General features: G+C 41.3%; 1 long non-coding RNA gene across 2 annotated transcripts in view; it reads left to right on the top strand.

Annotated features, from left to right (window-relative positions):
* The window catches only part of LOC109297838, a 37,208-nt gene extending 30,942 nt beyond the window's left edge, over window positions 1-6,266 (top strand). For both annotated transcript variants that reach the window (XR_002097438.1, XR_002097437.1), the window contains one exon: window positions 5,673-6,266. This is a non-coding gene — a long non-coding RNA (uncharacterized LOC109297838). The remainder of the gene's footprint in view (window positions 1-5,672) is intronic.
* The last annotated feature ends 11,853 nt before the right edge of the window (window positions 6,267-18,119 follow it).

The following is an 18,119-nucleotide window of genomic DNA, read 5'->3' as shown; positions in this document are numbered from 1 at the left end:
TTCTACAAGGTTCCTTCCAACCCGACTTCCATGATTCTATGATTCTATGAAGCAGCAAAAGAAAAAGGATTTTATGATAATAGTCTTCATGCATGTCTGTCTCACCTAACTGACCATACTCTGACAGTAACCTAAGCTGACTTCATTTCTTCAGACACCTACAGTACGATATTTCGTGCCTTCTTCTGTTTTTCCTGTACAATTACATGATCTTTTGAGAGAAATTTTCCCCCACCCCCTTCTACCACTGTCTTTTTCTTTTTGAAGCATATAGTTCTTTTGTTATCCTGTGTTCTGGACTTCCACCCTCTGGACAAAATTCATTTCTGCAAGTCACTGGGGAATAGATTAAATAAATGTGGGCATTATTTTTTTAACAGATGGCTTATCTGGAGCCTTTTTTCTTTTCTGCAGTTGTCCTTATGGCCTCCCTCTAAAACTAAAACAATATATTCATATGGTACACATCTCACACATCAGATCAGCATGCAACATTCATAAATTACCAAACAGCTCCAGTTGCATTACAACCAATTAAGACATAAAGGCTAAGTACAGAGATTCAAAAAGCCCCTGATGGAAAGCTCTCTAACTATTGCACTTAGAGCTATAAGTTCGAGTGTGTTCCATGCGCTGTTTGGTAGGGATGGGGGCTCAGTGCTTGCCTGCACTGGCCAATGCCAGGAGGCAGCAGGCACTCCCTCATGCCTTCTAGGAGGCTGCAGGAGCACCCACCCCAGCCCCACCCCACCACCAGCTGGTGACAGTCAACTCCCTGCAGTTGGCTAGCTGGGGACTTTGGAGGGTCTGCGCTAGGTTCCTGTAGTGGGGGGTGGCTTCCTCCATCCAGCTCCAGTCCCCTGAAGGGAAATGCTGGGCCAGACTGCCCCTCCTGCAGATGCTGGTTGCCGCTGTCAAGATGCTGAGGTATGGTGGAAAGGGCCCTCCTCTTCGCCCCGGCTTGAGAGCCGTCCCAGAGCTTGCTGGCTGGGGTTTTTGGGGGGCTCCATTCCCCCTCCCGCCACCCAAGTCTCTTGACAGTGGCAGCCAGTTCCTGGAACAGCAAATGTGGGGCTGGGCAGCTCTGCTGCAGCTGTTGCCTGCTGCTATCAAGAGGCTTGGGCAGGGAGGAAGGGGGCTTCCCACCAAGAAGGACCCCCCACAGCTTGCTAGCTGGGATCTTGGTGGGGGAGATCACTTCCCTCCCCACCCAAGACTCTTTTGACAGTAGCAGCTGCAGGAGGGGCAGCTTGACCTGGCATTTCCCCATGCCAGAAACCAGGGCCGAGGGGAGGGAACATCATGGACCCTGTTACATGGACCTGGCCCAGCCCCACAAAGACCCCAGCTACCAAACTGTGGCAGGTATTCATGGTGCAGGAGATCTCTTTCTCCACACCACCCCTCCCACCTCTTAACTACAGCATCTGCAGCAGTCTGGCCCTGTGTTTCACTGTCAGGAAATGGGGATGGGTGGGGAGGGGAATGGAGCCCCCATGCTGTGGAGATCTGGGCTGACTCCCCTGACTCCCCAGCTATCAAGCTGTGGGGGAGCCCTTGTGGCAGGTGGCCTCCCTCTCTCCCCTGCCCTCCCCCACACCCTGCCCCAGTTCTTAGTGCAGTGAAAAGCCAAAGCTAGCCTGGTCTGCAGACTGCAGCTGCTATGTCACTTGGGTAGGGGGGTGGGTGAATAGGACCCCCTGCTGTGTGGCTCTGGCCCACCCCTCCTGAACCCCAAGCCAGCCAGCTGTAGGGGGGCTTACAGCAGATGGGCTCCGCTCACCCTCCCCCCACTCAAGCAACTTGGCAATTGCAGCCAGAACCATGCAGTGTGGGGCCTAGGATTCTTATGTACCATAGCCCTATCCTAAGGAAAGAAAGGAAAACTTGACTTAGATTTCTGCTGTGAATCAGTGTTTTTCTGTTACAATGAGCTATTCTTAGAAATAATTGTAGAAAATACTAAGACATTTCTGTAAATAAGAGTACAAAAAGGCAGGTATTGTACACTCTCTGTAAAGTACTGTAAACTCTCTCCCCTTGCTAATTTCTGTGGGAACTGAGGATTCCCAGAAATATCTCAGAACCTTTTAGGATGAGGTCATAATACTCTGAGGCTAGTCTCATATAACTTAACTGGAAAATTCCAGTTGGACTTCAGTAGTATGTGATCAGGTGAATAGTGACCAGAACTATAGCAAGTTCAATAAACGATACATCATAAAGAGGACACTTTGTTAATCATTGATATTTATGAGTTTAAGTCAGCCTTGCAGATTTTTGCTCACCTACTTGCCCTGGGCAAGTATTTTTTTTTTCCCTTGACAGGGTAGTAAAATATTATTAGATTTTTTCATTATCATTAATCACCATGGTAAAGGGCAGGCAGGTATGGTAAATTTTAATGACAGCCATGCAAGACTAGGTTAGCATTAGTGCTAATCAAATAATATTTGAAAAATGATTTACTTGATGATGACTTTTCCTTGCCACTTGGCAAATACGTAATTTGCAAATACATTTATCCATTTTTCATCTGGCTCTGTATTTGATAAATATGAATTGAATTCCTATATTTCCCATGTTATTTTTTCCAGACTAACCAATTGAGTATTGAAAAAGGTATTAGTGAACAGTCGATCTGTTTTAGTTAATGGAGTAGCATTCTGCTTGTGGAGGGTAAAGTCTGAATTCATCTTAGGTCATAGCAAAAATGAACGACAGTTTAAGGTGGCTCCACAAACTGGGAGGGAGAAGGTTAAAAGGATTCCTTGCTTTTCTTTGTAAAATTCCTGGTTCCATTCTTATTCTCCCAGGATCTCTAGGATGAAGACTTCCACAGATTTTCCCACAGGGAATGACAAGTCTTCAGCATTCTTCAGGAATAAGATTTAGCAGCAGCTGTAAGGAGTTGGTAGATGAAGTTAGGTGAAGTCCCACTCCAGAGAGGCTAGCTGTTGGGTAGTGTGGTCCCAGTACTACCTGTTTCTCTTTCAACAGCATTACAAAAGCTCCCAATGTCAATAGTTACAGATTCTGTAGACTTTTGCAGAGTTGAAGGATTCATAGCTGGATGGAGAAAAGGATAAGGAAGGTTATGTAAAGGGCAGGTTCCAGTAGGACTTTCACAATTTCAGAGCATGTGTGTATCAAAAAGTGGAAGCTGCATAACTTTTTAATGGAATGTCAGCTCCCTTGACTCTCAGCTGAGCCTGCTAAGCAACCACAAGAAGATAACCAACACCTGCAGGACTCTGGTATCTTCAACTCCTTATGTTTGACTTGGCCATTAGGTGCATCTGTGTTAATTAGTATGGGGTGGATGACCGGATACTCTGGCTCAACTGAGGGGTTTGTAAATGTGTTTATTGCTAGGTAGAAGGCTATCTTTATGGAACTGTCACACAAAAAATACATAAAATATGGCGATAAGTAGTCAGTAAACCCAAGGTCATCTTTTGGGGATGCAGATGGATGAAGAGTACCTTCTCCTTCAGCATGGGAAGTGATAGCTGGATGTGTACAGTTATATGACAGAAATGACACCTGAACAGGGTATAAATGTTAAAAATCCCATGTAAATACTTTAGAAGAGTCTAACTGAGTATCTTGCTGGACATACAGTTTTTCTCCTTCCACCTTTTGCTCTTTTCCTTAGTTAAATCTTGACTTTTCAGTTAGGGACAAACATTACACATAAACCAGTTTAAGTGATCAGAAACTGGTTTAAACTTGTAACAGAACGGATGTTCTGTTCACATAAACCAGTTTGAAAATGGCTGAAACCAGTTTGAGATAAGTCTGATAATACATTCAACCAGGTTTGCCTGATCTGGCTCAAACTGGTTTCGGCAGTGTCTGTCCCAGAACTCTTCCTGATTAAAATTAAACGAGAGTCCCCCAGCATCCCAAATGCTTTGCAACTCTGGGTGGGGCTCCACCCTCTACTCCAGCCCAGCTGGGCTGCCTGCCCCTGCCTTCTGCTCCCTCACTGGAGCTCCGGCACAGACGGCAGGTACAGCAGTATCTGCCTGGCTTTCTCCTGCTCTCCTTCTAACCTTTGCAGGCCACAGCACTTGGCTACAGGGATGAAACTAAAGCAATGAAATCCATTTCTTAAAAAATGCAATGGGATTCCCTGTATGGGGTAAAATAGTTGTAACTCTAGGTTTACAGGGGGTTATATACATTTATACTTTCCATTTAGACCAAATCCCTCCTTTATTGCTAGATTAACTTTTAAGTTGAAGTGCACAATAGACTGAAACATAATTTATGACGTAGTAGGATACTCTCCAACTAGGGTCTTTGGGGTTCCTAGCAGCAGAGTCAAAGCTCCAGGTTCTCAGATGACAGGCAGCTGCACCACTGATCACATGCTTCTTCTACTAAGCATTGTGTGCGTGGGTGTGTAACAACAGTTTATCTCTATATAACTGTGCATGTGCTGGTATCTTCCAAATCAAATGAGCTGAACCTAGGAGGAGTATAGCTTGACAGAGACGTTCTAGCCATCCATCTGCTTTTCTGGTGGTTTGGGCAGATTTGACTGTACCAGAGCCACCTGTGAGACATTTATTAGCACTGTGATATGTTTGTTCGCATCAAGAGTTTATCATGGGACAATGTAAGTGTGTTACATATTCATCCTTATACAAACACGAGTGTATTTACCAGAACCTCTATATTGTCTATTTTGAAAGAGGAAAGGCATAACATCCTCCATATTGTAACTCAGGTATAGCTTTTTCTCTCTTTAGTATCAGAATTCTTTGTATTTAAGCTTGCTAGTATAATACAAATGTATTTACAACATAAACATATAGAAAATAAGGTCAGCTTTCCAACCTCTAAAGAGGAAAGGTAACACACTGTTTTGTTAAGATTAAAACTGAAGGATACAAAACTATATAAAGACAAATCTTAACTCTGCTCAGATACAATGGGGACAGAGTTCAGACAAATACTTAGCACGTTGGTAAATTTAAAATTAAAGATGTTTCCAAATCACTATTTAATGTATTTCCATCTCTTAAATTTGTGGTTTTAAAACTTTTTACAGTAATTACAGGGAGGTGAAAGTGGGTCCATGTGAAATGAAAGTATATCTGAGTGAAACACAATGGTTCCCTGCTTAGATGTTTTGTTGCTACCCACAATAGAGTGGCTGTTTAAAAATGACAGATCTGAGTGGCCATGCACTAGAATTTGTCACATCTGCACCTTTCACAAAGCCTCTGTGCTCTCCGTTACACCTGAATATCCCTATTGAAGTCTTTGTGGCAGCAGCTTGTGTGTAATTGAGAGGAGAATTTGGCCCTCTGTGTTGAAGTTGCTCCTTTGAAAGTGGTTCCACCCCTTTTGGCTTAATCCCTGCCCCTTTAGTAGAATGTAATCCCGTTCTTGTGTAAGTGTAATGTGACTCGAGTTGCAGGCAGCAACTGGATGGGGGAAAACACAGTTTGTATAGCTGAAAATGCAGAGCGTCATTGTCTGTCTCTCTTCTATGCATGAGCAGTGGAGTAGGATAAGGAAGGTAGTTTCATTTTGCTCACATAAATCCTGTTGATAGTCATAAAAAATCAGCAGAGAGACTGACCAAACAAATGTATATCATGCTGTACCAATTTTCTTTAACTTATAATTTAATGTTATTTTCCCTTCATGTTTAGGTAACAGCAAATATTCAGAGCTGGGTTGGATCTTCTACGTGTTTGCAGAGGTCCTCAATATTTGAAGTTCAAAGCAACAACATCTATGAGGCTATAGATGCTGGAAGATGGTTAAGCACTTCACTAGCTTAAGGCAGTAACTGGTCACTTTGATTTTATGTTTCATTACCAAAATGTTTTACTGCAGTTTTATTCAGGTACTTGAAGTTAAACAAAGTTTGTAAGCAGCTAATTATATCATGGCCCTGTCATTGTCTGTTGTAACTGCAGATCTTCCATACCTCTGAAAAAAATCTATCCCATGGTAAGTCATATATTAGGATTTTAATGTACTCTGCTGCAACAGATCTTGTACAATACCATTCACAAAAAGTGTTTTAGGTTTTGTGTATAGTTTAAAATTCTTCTCATCTTTGCACATTATTTGGGGGAAAAAACCTTGAAAGGCATAAAAATGATGTATGCATATCATTTTTAATTATTTATTAATTATTTTTCCCAAGAACTGAAGTTGCAAAATTGTGCTGAAGTTCAGGGAATGTTTGTTTTTAAAACAAAAACCTTCAGATTTTCAATAAAGGTTGATAACTTCAATCAGAAGCAGAAAAAATGATTGACAGTCTGTGAAAAAAATCAAGTTTGCTTAACGCAAATGTGTTATAATCTCTATTACCTGTTACATTTGGAATATACATTGCTTGAAACTATTCACTTACACCAAATCCTGCCAGATGAAGACATCAGTGTATCTCTAACCCTGTAGGGCACCACTGAAATGAAACTGGGATCTGTCCACACAATGCTTTCTTCAGTAATCAGGATCTCAGGGTCCTTTACCTTTATACCTTACTGCATCATACAAACAGAAGCTGAGGATTTACAGAAGGCAACCTCAAGGAGTTTTCTTTTTGATGGTGCCTTCAAATTACAAGTTGAAAATTTTGATTTGCAAACTGGCTTTCACAGCAAGGGTTTTGTACTAGAACAGTGAAGTTCTGGAGCAGCCTTAATGGGGACAAACCACCAGACTAGCTTGAAGATTAAGTCTAATAAAAGCTTTTGAATACGAACATAATGATGTACTGCAATAGCAGGGACCCAATTCAAAAACCCAGGAGCATCTTTTTAGGCTTATGAAAGTCTGAGCCACTGATCTGACTTGGTGTTGGCGATAGCAACTGAACCAAATTAAGGTAACATCTGGAAATAACATGCAGACTTAAAATATATATCTTCTGTTTCAGTTGAAATCCAATTTGGATATCTGACATTTGCTAGGGGAATTAACCTCTAGGCATTTCAATTACTCTAATTTTTAGATCAGAATAAGTTGGCTTTCCTAACCAAAAATTAAAAAAAGAAAAATCATCCATCCTGCCAGCTATCATTTCTGGCCAATTGCTTCCTTGGTTTTGACTTGACAAGCAAGGGTTGCTCTTGCAAGTAAATAACCTCAAGGTTACACTTGCATTATGGTTCACCAGGCAAGGAGTGCTGTGAACTGGACTCCGTTTACTTCTCTGATACTTACCTGCTGTGGACTCAGTGGCAAATCCTTTTAGGGTTAAGGTTTTTTGAAAATGGCAGTAGAAGCCTATATATATCTCATTAGGTGGATCAGAAGCGATGCATATGGGGTGCACATGCATTCTCTGAGCATAGCAGTGCACCCCCTGCAAACAGGTGCCACTGCCACTGTCAGCGGTACCTGTGGGCAGTCAGCACTTGCCAACCCACTGCCAACACTGCTGGCAGCATCTGTGGGCAGTCGTCAATGCCCACTGGTGCTTGCCGCCACCCCCCGCCCCCCGCATCACTGCTGACAGTGTCGCAGCATCTGTGGGAGCTCCCTGCTGCCATGCTCCCACTGCCACCAGCGCAGCCGTGGCCCCCCAGCCACCAGGCGCACACGCCGTTCATGAGGTAGACAATGAAAGATATAACACCTATAATTTGGCTCTTGAACACTCTACACCTGTTTTCCTTCACACCTTTTCTGTCTTGTTTTTAGAGTACAAGCTGTTTAGGACAGGGAGTTTAGAGAATGTACAGCATCTTGCATAATGGAGACATTAATCTCAGCTGAGGCCTCTAGGTGCTATCATAGCAGAAATAATTCTGACCCTGAAACCTGAGGCAGTCTGAAAGTGTTATCATCTGGCAAAAACAAGAAAAAAGGTGGGACATTTTATCTTCTCATTTTTATTACAATATTTTCTCCAGTATTTTGTTTTCTTTGTCAAAAACTTTTCAAACTGTGATAACCTGCATTTTTGTGGTTGAAAATTAAATTTAAGTGGAAAAAACCCCACATTTTTTTCAATGAAAATCCCCAAAAGATATTTTCTACAAAATGTACATTTTCAGGACAGTTTATGATTTTGACAAGAGGTTCATTTTTTGAGAAGAAGGGGAAGAAATATTATTTCTGCAATTTAATACATGTTGCAATTTTGTGTACAAGAACAGCATTTTGTATTTAGGACTGAGAGCACTAGTGATTGTGCATGTTAATAATACTGTATCACCAGGGGGCAAAAAAACCTGCACAAAAAAAGTGGAGGGGCGCACATGGGGCTAGCGTGCACTGCTCAAAACTGGAGTCAGGCCGGCTAGTCACACTCCAACTGCTGGGCAGGCTCTGGCGAGGCAGGATCACCACTGCTGCCGCCCCAGAAAGCTCCCAGCACCCCAAGTAAGGCTGCTGGGGCCAGCCCAGTGCTGGCCCCAGCCTCCCCTTCCTCACCCAGGGCAATTTGTCATGCGCCAACTAGCAGTGGCACAAGGTGTCCTGCTGCTAGTTGTCCTTGGGAACCAAACGTCTATCCTCATGTGGATGTGGCCTGTGAGTCCATTTCTAGTGAGGAAGCAGGGAATGTCAGCATCTACTTTACTCAGTCGTCTTCTTTTCATGTCTGCGGTGAATTTAAAAAAAATACTTGTGAGAAATGTTAAACAACCAACTTTTTCTATAAAAATAGGTCAGGATAAATTGCTGGTTTCACTCATGAGCTGTATATTTTTATTCTTTAAGACTTTTAACTTATTAAATTTGCTGATTATTTCATACACACTTTTTAAAAATCACTTCATAACCCCATCAGTAATGTGTGTAATGAAGGGTTAATGACAACAGCTATCTCACTAAGAAAATCAAACTAGAAGAGAACAGGATCCTTAGTGTATGAAGAAATTAGCATTCTTTTTTCCCCTTGGGTTGCTGCCTTTTTCCTTGTAAAAGGACTTATTGATCTAGCTTACCTTAATAGTTTTTATGGATAGATTTATCTTTATCTCTGTGCAGGAAGCTCACACAAGGTATGAAATGTGTCCCTCTGAGTCAGGTTAATAACAGACCTCTTTGAACCACTTAAATCCTCCAAATAGGGCTAATAGGATTTTTGCCACATAGGACTTGTGCTAGTCTCAAAATGAATTTCATTCAAGGTCTAAACCTCAGGGCTACGTGATGTCCAGGATCTGTTTCAGGCAAGATCACCACTGCTGTACAGTAAGTGAATTTCATTAGTGTGTTCACCCTTATTCACTAATACCTTTTATTAAAATGTAGGTTATACATTTAATACACCTAAATTTTGAGAAGTGCTAAGACATCCAAAAAATCACCATCACTAACTCTCACAATTTCATTACATGTCTTGCAATACTGGCATTTTTCTTAAAACTCCAGTTGCTTCAACCAGACATATACCCAAGGCGTCTGCCAGTTTTTGTCAAACAAACAAAAAAATGGCCCTCACTTTTTAACAGTCATGTCTATGGGGGAAAATAATAAAAGTGAGAGATAAATGCTGCTCTATACATTAAGAAACCAGAAAGTGAATACTGCAGTGACTGGTGTAACTAGGAGTGTCAGAATGGGGCACCGGCCCAGGGCATTGACTTAGTGGGGGCACAAAACTGATAGCCACTTATATTCCTACCACTATGTTGGCCATTGGCCCTGCTAGTGCCAAAAAATGTTTGCCATGCCTTTGGGAGAATAAAAAGAAAACCAAATAAAAAATTATTACTAGGGCTGTGCGAAGCTTTAGTTACTGATTCGATTCAGTTGCTGAATTGGGTCGAAACTCCAAACCCAAATTGAATCAGGAGACTCTTTAATCTCTCCGAATCAAATTGGAACCCTCCAAATAGATTTAGAGATTTGGAAAGATTTGATGATTCAGACATAGACACAACTTTAAATGTTTCTTCTGCATACCTCAAGGTACCAGGTGGCTTGTGAACACTGAGATGCTGGGGCGGATGGAGCATCTCACAGGAGCATGGGGTGGGGAGGGGTCCCCATTGTGTTTGGTGGTTGACCCAGAAGTGGAGCAGAAGCACTTCCAGTCCACTTCTGAGTCCACCCCCATCTGCCCCCCAGCTCGGTGACTTGTGCCACCTGGATCTGAGGGGGCACCCAGAATCCCCCCACAGCCAATTGCCAAGTACTTATGGTCCACTTCCAGGTTTACCACTGAGCATGGGGGAGGGGGGAGGGCTACACTCCTGTGGGATGCTCCATCCACCCCACCATTGCAGTATTCACAAGCCCTGCCTGGTACCTCGAGCTATGTAGAAAAAACATTTAAAGCTGTATGGCTGAATCACTGATTCTCTGAATCAGCATCGAATCTCCAGTTTCAGATTTGGGCGAATCAAATTGGGACAGTGATCCGAATTATCAAATCGAATCACTGTCCTCAGTTTGGGCTGAATCTGATTTTGAATCTAATATGGCCTGTTTTGCACACTCCTACTAATTACCTTTAAAAAAAAAAATTAAGACTTCTGGGTACCATGACTCAAGATTTGTGATGCTTGGATTAGCTTAAATATTATCATATCACAGTCACAAATAGAACCTTTGGGTCATAACACTTGAATTTTGCATGTCTTTGCTTTTGGGCCTTGCCATACAGCTATTTTAAGTACTACTGGTTACGCAGTGAACTTTTGATGGGTTGTACCTGTTTCATAGACTGTCATTACCCCATGTACATGCCCATTTCCCCCCTTTCTTGACCTTTGCTCTGTACAAAGGACTCCCACTGTAAGAGTAGTCTTGTGCAAAATATTACCCATTAGGTTAAAAAAGTGTCATAACCCAAAGCCACCCTCCTGTGCTCAACAAGGGGGAAGCTCACTACTCCAAATAGACTAGCAAGTAATTTCAGCATCTCAGGCTCCAAGCAGCATAGGAAAAGGTAGCTACAAGTGATCTTAAAAGGTGGATGAGGACATCATATATCAGAGGGGAAACTAAAATTAAAAAAAAATCTGTTAGAAGCCCTCAAAACAGACTGAACCTTTTTTAAGAAGGCAAACATAATTCTAGCTTCTGATTGCAATGTAGGCAGTTAGAAACAGTCCTCAGAGCATTCATTGTCTCCTACTGTTCATATACATGTCCTGAACAGTAGGAAGCTCACTCATTTCCAATGCAGTTTACAGCATAAAGAGAAGTTTGTTCCATTTCTGTATTCTCACTCATAATTTTTTCCTATGATTTTCAAAAAGGTCTCACAATGTTGGCAGAGGGAGTATTCATTTCTGTAGTAGAGATACAAAGAGAGCAGTTTAGATGGAAATCATTCTCTCTTCAGATCACTTCCCTCCTATTATGAAGCCATGGATATAGGAGAAATCTTCAGGAATGATGGTGCACAAAATAACTAAATAGGGATGACCAAGATCTGTGTATGCAATATCATTGTATTTAAGGCTCTGGAGCATCAAATAAAAAAAAAACCTGATTATGAATTATCAACAGGGTAAGTGGAACAAGGGGAGACCAGACTTATACAGGGGAAAGAACCAAACTCTAAGTTTAATTTTGGTCCTTCAACTGGGTTACATATTCAGGGCTATACACTCTACACAGTGTCCGGGGCATTAACCACTGTAGGTGGGTTGCATAGAGGTCAAAGGGAGAACATGGCCTTTGTATGTTCTACTGAACATTTATTATTTATTCAGTGCCTCAGTGTCACATCAATCACTTGGAGGAAAAAAAACCTTGTTCCCTCTTAGACCTTTTTGTTCCCCTACCTCCTCCATTCTCTTTGTTTCTCTCTCCCTTCTCAGTTATTGTCTTCTCTGTGTCCGCCCCCCTCCCTGCTTTCCCTTCATGAAGCAACTCCTAGTTCTTAACCCAGTGGGTTTCACTCCCACCATAATTTACATCCAATAAAATGATTGGTGATTCAGAAGTTATTGTTGACATGTATGTGCAATCCACCTGCTAAAATGCTGACATGCCTAACTACTAAAGGACAAGCAATTTCTTGCCTCTGAGTCACTGTTTCAGGCTGCCTCCAGACTCAGATATTATTCTATTGATTGTCATTTATTCATATTTTTTTCAGAAGTCTCTATCTGCAATTAACAGGGCTAAGAACTTTTTGCAGGTCATATAAATATATCATGTGGATCAGATCTAGTTCAAAGGGCACACAGCTTTGTCTTGAAGGGCTGTCAGATTTGGTGCAATTTGCATAAGAATTGTAAGGGTTAGACATCTCTCTAAACCCGTATGTAACAGACACAGATATGGAAATCTGGTGAGAACAGTTGGCTAAGATTTCCAGTACTTTTGACTCCTGCTGGAGCCTCGAGTAAAAAAAAAAAACTCTCATACTTAAAGCTTGGTTTCCAGTCCCCGCTGAAAACAGGAAGTGAAGGGGTAGAGAATTATAGCGAAATAGGTCTGGAAGGGACCTCCATAGGTCATCTAGTCCACCCCCTGGCTGAGTCATGCTTAAACAAATTGACACACACAAAATTCTTATGTGCTTCATTCTTACCATAGGAATTTTATAGCTTCTTTGTTAAAAGTGTTTTGCAAACCTTCAGCACTTCCATCATGGTGCCATAATTCAAACTAAATTACCTAAATTCAAACTAATTCAGTTTAAATGGATGTAAATTGTTTAGCAGATGTATATTTACACACACACACAGAGAATAAATGTGGAGAGAGGGTGCTAAGCTAATATGCTTAATAATAATACTCAGCTCTTTAAAAGGTCAGTATCATTAGCTTTATTTCACACCAGGGGAAATGAAAGCAGGGACTTGGTCAAAGCCAATCAGCAAATTAGTGGCAGCACAAGGAACAAAATCCTAATATAGTGCAGTACCCACCCAGCCACACTTGTATGTGACAGAAGTGTATTGGGATATACGGCTTGATAACTAAATGAGTTGCACAAATTACTCTGGTTGGTTCAACATGTAATGAAAAGCAAAACAGAAATTAGCAAAGGAAATTGGCTATAGCCCAGAAGACGAACCAATCATCAATATATTTACAACTGAAGGTAGGTTGAAAGAAGCTGGTTACTAGCTTCTTTCCAGAACACAAAGCAACTAGTAATACAGCCTACTTCTTTGGTCTATACAAGAAAATTATGCAGTGAAATATGGTTAGCAATGCCTCTATAGCCATTCACACTTCACTATCGTAGGAAATGTTTAAAAGAAGGGTGGGGGTAGATGGAACTAAGGTGTTCCCCCCAAATTCTTGGCCACACACAATGCCTGCTAAGAGCTGTTGGCAGCAAGGCACAACTTAGAGCAGCCACTAGAGAGTAGCACATTCTCACAGCTGACCAGAATCTGAGGAACATCAGAGGAAACAGAAACTAAGAGCCTCTCTTTAACCATGCTGATTGCATATCAACTGCAGCTAATTATTTCCTACTTAATAAATGAGACTTTTCCACATGTGTATGGATTTTGACTCTACATGCAGTAAGTAAAGCACATATACTATTTGTATCATAGGCACACTTCTCATTAACATATTTGGGAGATCTCAATAATACTATTGTCCAAATTAAAATATTAAAGATAGGGGAGGGGACATTCAGATCCAACTGAAATAGCAAGAGTAGGGTCAAATTCACCAGCTTAAGCTTAGCTCCATTCCATACCCAAAGTTCAAATCTAATTCCTTACTGGAATATAGGGAAGTCAGGATTGTTCCTTAAGTCTGCACCCAAATTTCATGGCTCAAGGTTCTCTCTCCTATTGGAGTATTCCTAATGATGGAGGACTTTGGAGTCAGTGACTTCTATTTTGGACCTAGCTGAATCTGGCATACAAAAGCATGTTCCAGCATACAGGACCAGGTTTCAAGAAAGTGAAAAAAAAAAGCTTTAGAAACAATAGAAAACAATTTTAAGTTGTATTACCATCAGTACCAGAGACTTTGCTTTCTAAAGGAAGGTGAGCACCCTGTTCCAAACTAGCGCTCACAACCCTGAAACCTTCCATGATGCTCCCTTTAATAGACAAGCTGGCAAATAAAGTTTGGCTTTGCCCTTGTAGGATGTAATCAGAGTTTCTGTAAAATGCACTGCTCCAAATTATTCTGGGGCAAGTGCTGGAGAGGCCAACTAGGGGCCATGTTCTTCTTGACTTGCTGCTCACAAATGGGGAAGAATTGGTGGGGAATGTAGTAGTGGGTGGTAACTTGGGCAGCAGTGACCACGAGATGATTGATTTCAGGGTCCTGAGGAAAGGAAGGATGGAGAGCAGCAGAGTTAAAGAACCTGGACTTCAGAAAAGCAGACTTCAACTCGCTCAGGGGACTCATTGGCAGGATCCCCTGAGAAGCCGGACTGAGGGGGAGAGGTGTCCAGGAGAGCTGGCTGTACTTTAAAAAAGTCTTACTGAGAGTGCACGAACAAACCATCCTGATGTACAGAAAGACTAGCAAGTATGGTAGAAGACCAGCCTGGCTTAGCAGGGAACTTTTCAGTAAACTAAATCACAAAAAAGGAAGCTTATACAAAGTAGAAATTTGAACAAATACCTACGGAAGAATATAAGAGCATTGCTCAGGCATGCAGGGATGAAGTCAGGAAGGCCAAAGTGCAATTGGAATTGCAGCTAGCAAAGCATGTGAAGGGTAACAAGAAAGGTTTCTTCAAGTATGTCAGTAGCAAGAGGAGGATCAGGGAAAATGTGGGTCCCTTACTGAATGGAGAAAGCAACTTGTGATACAGGATGCAGAAAAGGCTAAAGCACTCCATGCCTTTTTTTTGCCTCAGTCTTCACAGGCAAGGTCAGCTCCCAGAACTAATTAAGTTCTCCCCCTGCAGCTACTTTCCTAATGCTAGATTCTCCTCAATCAAACTGTTATTACTTACTTGCTTCTTTTTATAGCTAGCAGCTAGGCCTGATAGGCTTTTATGACCACCTGTGTAGGTAAAACACTCTAAGCCTCCCCTAGCATCTTCTATCCTACTGCAGAACCAGTAGGAAAGAGATCTCCTTCAGCTCAATGGACTAAGGGCTTCACAAGACCTAGGGTGGCTAAGAGAACCTTTCACAATAAGAAAAGAATGGTAAATCTTAAAAGGTATCATAATTAGTGTAGCAGACGATAGACTCCATACAGAAAAGAAAAGTTTAGAATAGCTGTATAAGGAATAGATAAAAAAAGAGAAGGAATCAAAACCTAGTATTGGAATAATTCATTTTAGACAAAAGCATAGCTATTGCTAGTAGCAGTATCATTTATACTACATTTATTTGTTTTACATGAATATCTGCAAGACTCAAGTAAGATCTAGCTTGCATAGTGCAAAGGGATGCACTCAGTGTTCTAATCTTACACTGTTCAGCTATTTGTTCATAACAATAAAACAGTTCTTAAACTTTTCCCATAGCACGGAGCATGTTTTTCTCATAGCACTGACTACCATAGATTTCTCCCCTTCTCTTGCACACTCATACAAAGGTCTCTTCTACTATTCAGGATCATGTAACATTCTTGTGACAAACACTACAAACATGGAAAACATTAATGAGAGGTTGATGTGGTTTTATTTCTTTTTCATGCAATAAGTGGACACCTACAGACACAGCTGGAAATGAGGAGGGGAATGTTATCTAGCAGCTCTTCACAGACCCCTCTCCAAGTACTCCAAGAAACACCATGGTCTACTGTATTTGGACTCATGCCATTACTAGCAAATGCAATAGGTTTAGTGAATCCTGGCTCTATGGCCAGCATGCCTATGATGAAGACAGATAACTGGAAGTAGATGCCAACTAAAAGGGAAAAACAAGCACATATGACTGAAATTCACATGCATAATTGGTAAGCAGTGAGCTCATACCACAGAAATCACTTGAGATCTTAAATGTCATGTTTCCATCCAGGACTATTGGAAGCAGTCATGTTAGGTCTAAAATCATAATAAAAAGTAGCAAGAATTCTGGCAATTATAACAGTGAATCAGGATTTGAGTTCCTCCATGATTCCAGCCAGCTTTTTGTTCCTTTTTCAGGGAAGGTTTTTATGTTTGTTTTACAGCTCACTTACTCTATACAGAAAAATTAAAAAAAACCCCTGCAAACAAAAGTGAGATTTAGGAAACCAAACAAGGAAGCAATTAATTTTGAGGGAAATTTGGCTGGGTTGATTTTTTGTCTCAGTGTGTTTAAAACATCTTTAACAATATAACTTTCTGAAAACAACTAGAATTTGAGGAGAGCCATTGACTTTTCAAATCTGTAAGATGTTTATAGAAGCACCAAGAGCTAGGCTGTTTTACACTACTATGCTCTTGACTCCTGACTGTGATGACTCATTTATACATATACATATACACAATGTACAAATATTCATTCATATTTTTAAACAAAGAGGCTAAAATAATTCTAAGATGAATAACTTCTAATAATTTGATACCTGATTGGGCAGGAGAGCCAAGGCAACACTTTTAACTACTCAACTATATATAGATTTAGATATATAGATATAGTTTAAATAGTTAGATGTGCTACCTTGGCTCTCCTGCCCAATCAGGTATCAAATTATTAGAAGTTATTCATCTTAGAATTATTTTAGCCTCTTTGTTTAAAAATATGAATGAATATTTTCCTTTGTTAATAAAACATTATTTATAGTAAAATATCCTATAAAGTTTTATGACAGCTAAATTAAAGATGTGAAGTCCCCTTCCCGCTGCCTTTCCACTGAATCATGGTGTTCCATGGCACTTATGGATGTGAAGACTTCTGCTGTCTAGCCAGCTGCAAACTCCTGGTATGGTTTTAGTGACTTCGCTGAGATATTAAATCACAGTGGCATGGATGTGTTTAAAAGAAGTGGGCAGGGGGGAGGAGGTGATATTTCTTTCTGGAAGACCAGTTTCTTCTGATCCATTACAACTGAGCGGTTGGTTCCTACTAGGTATGGCTTATTGGGCAAGCCCTAGTTGAACTGGAAGTATATGGACTATGATACTATGTGCATGAGATTTGAAATCTTTTCTTGTCATCACAGGAGGAAGACAGCCTAAGGTTCAAGGAACTGGAGACCCATGTTCTCCCAGCCCTCCTTCTCTCTTCCACCTCCCTGCCCTCAGAGAAGATTTGAACCCATGGCTACTGCTTTTCAACAAAGCAATCTAAGCAGTAAATACTTGCCTGAAGGATTCTCCAGCCCTTTTGAAGCTAGTCCACTGGACAAGTAAAGGAGGGTGATACACAGGGTCAAGAAAGAAAGAACAAGCCAGAGGGTTTGTGGATTAGTGAGATGGATACTACCCCGGAAGGAAGGAGGCCCTTCTTCCACTGGGGCAAAATATTTCCCAGTGCTGTTAATTCTTTTCTCCAATTATGGAGAATGTACTGGGCAATGCCTAGCCTGTGGCCTGGTGGTTTGATGGGAAGCAGGAAATGTAACCCCACCTCTGGGTAGGGAAGAACATTGAACCTGTATTTCCTGCTCCCTGACCACAAGTCTATTGTGCTAAAAGGTGTGAGGGCCAATCTACTCCCCCTCTATTTTATTTCTGGCCAGTACACGTGCAGGCAATCCTTCTCTGCCCAACCATGAGGAAGTGCCAAAACATGCTGTTATGCAGTGAAAGGCTCTTGAAAGATAAATAGGATCTGGTACAGAAAAGTTTTCCTCAGTGTACAGAAATACAACACACTGAAGTAGTGTTCATAAAAGCTTGCCTCCATTTCCAGTAGGAAATTTGTGTCAACAGACTGAATAAATCTTGGGCTGTTACCAGAGGCTGTGAAGTCTCCCTAGGGGCTGCCATTCTGGTGTCTCCTTATGAATCAGTACCTGGGGCTGGAACTTCATGAGCTTTTTGTCTCCCTCAGTCCTCCTCCTCCAACTGCATAGAGCTAGTCACAAAGTAGCCCTGACTGCATCCTGCAGCCCCTTGTGTCCTCCAAAATGAACCCAAACTTATAATAATTTGAGGTAGATAAATATAACTCAGGGAAGTCTTGACATAGTGATTTGACTTTGCATTGGATTGTGTGATACAATAGCACTATAATGCAAAGATCATCAGTTTGCCACATCAGCTAGTAACGCTTTGCACATATTACTGCTGTGTGCCTGGGAGGAAGTTCTTCTTATAGCTTGGTCTCACCAGGCTTTTTAATTAAAAACTAAAC

This window comes from Gavialis gangeticus, unplaced genomic scaffold, assembly GCF_001723915.1.
Source record: "Gavialis gangeticus isolate Ggan-Ray unplaced genomic scaffold, GavGan_comp1, whole genome shotgun sequence".
NCBI lineage: Eukaryota > Metazoa > Chordata > Crocodylia > Gavialidae > Gavialis > Gavialis gangeticus.
The sequence above is the reverse complement of the archived record's forward strand: the minus strand, read 5'-3'. Positions and strand labels throughout refer to the sequence as shown.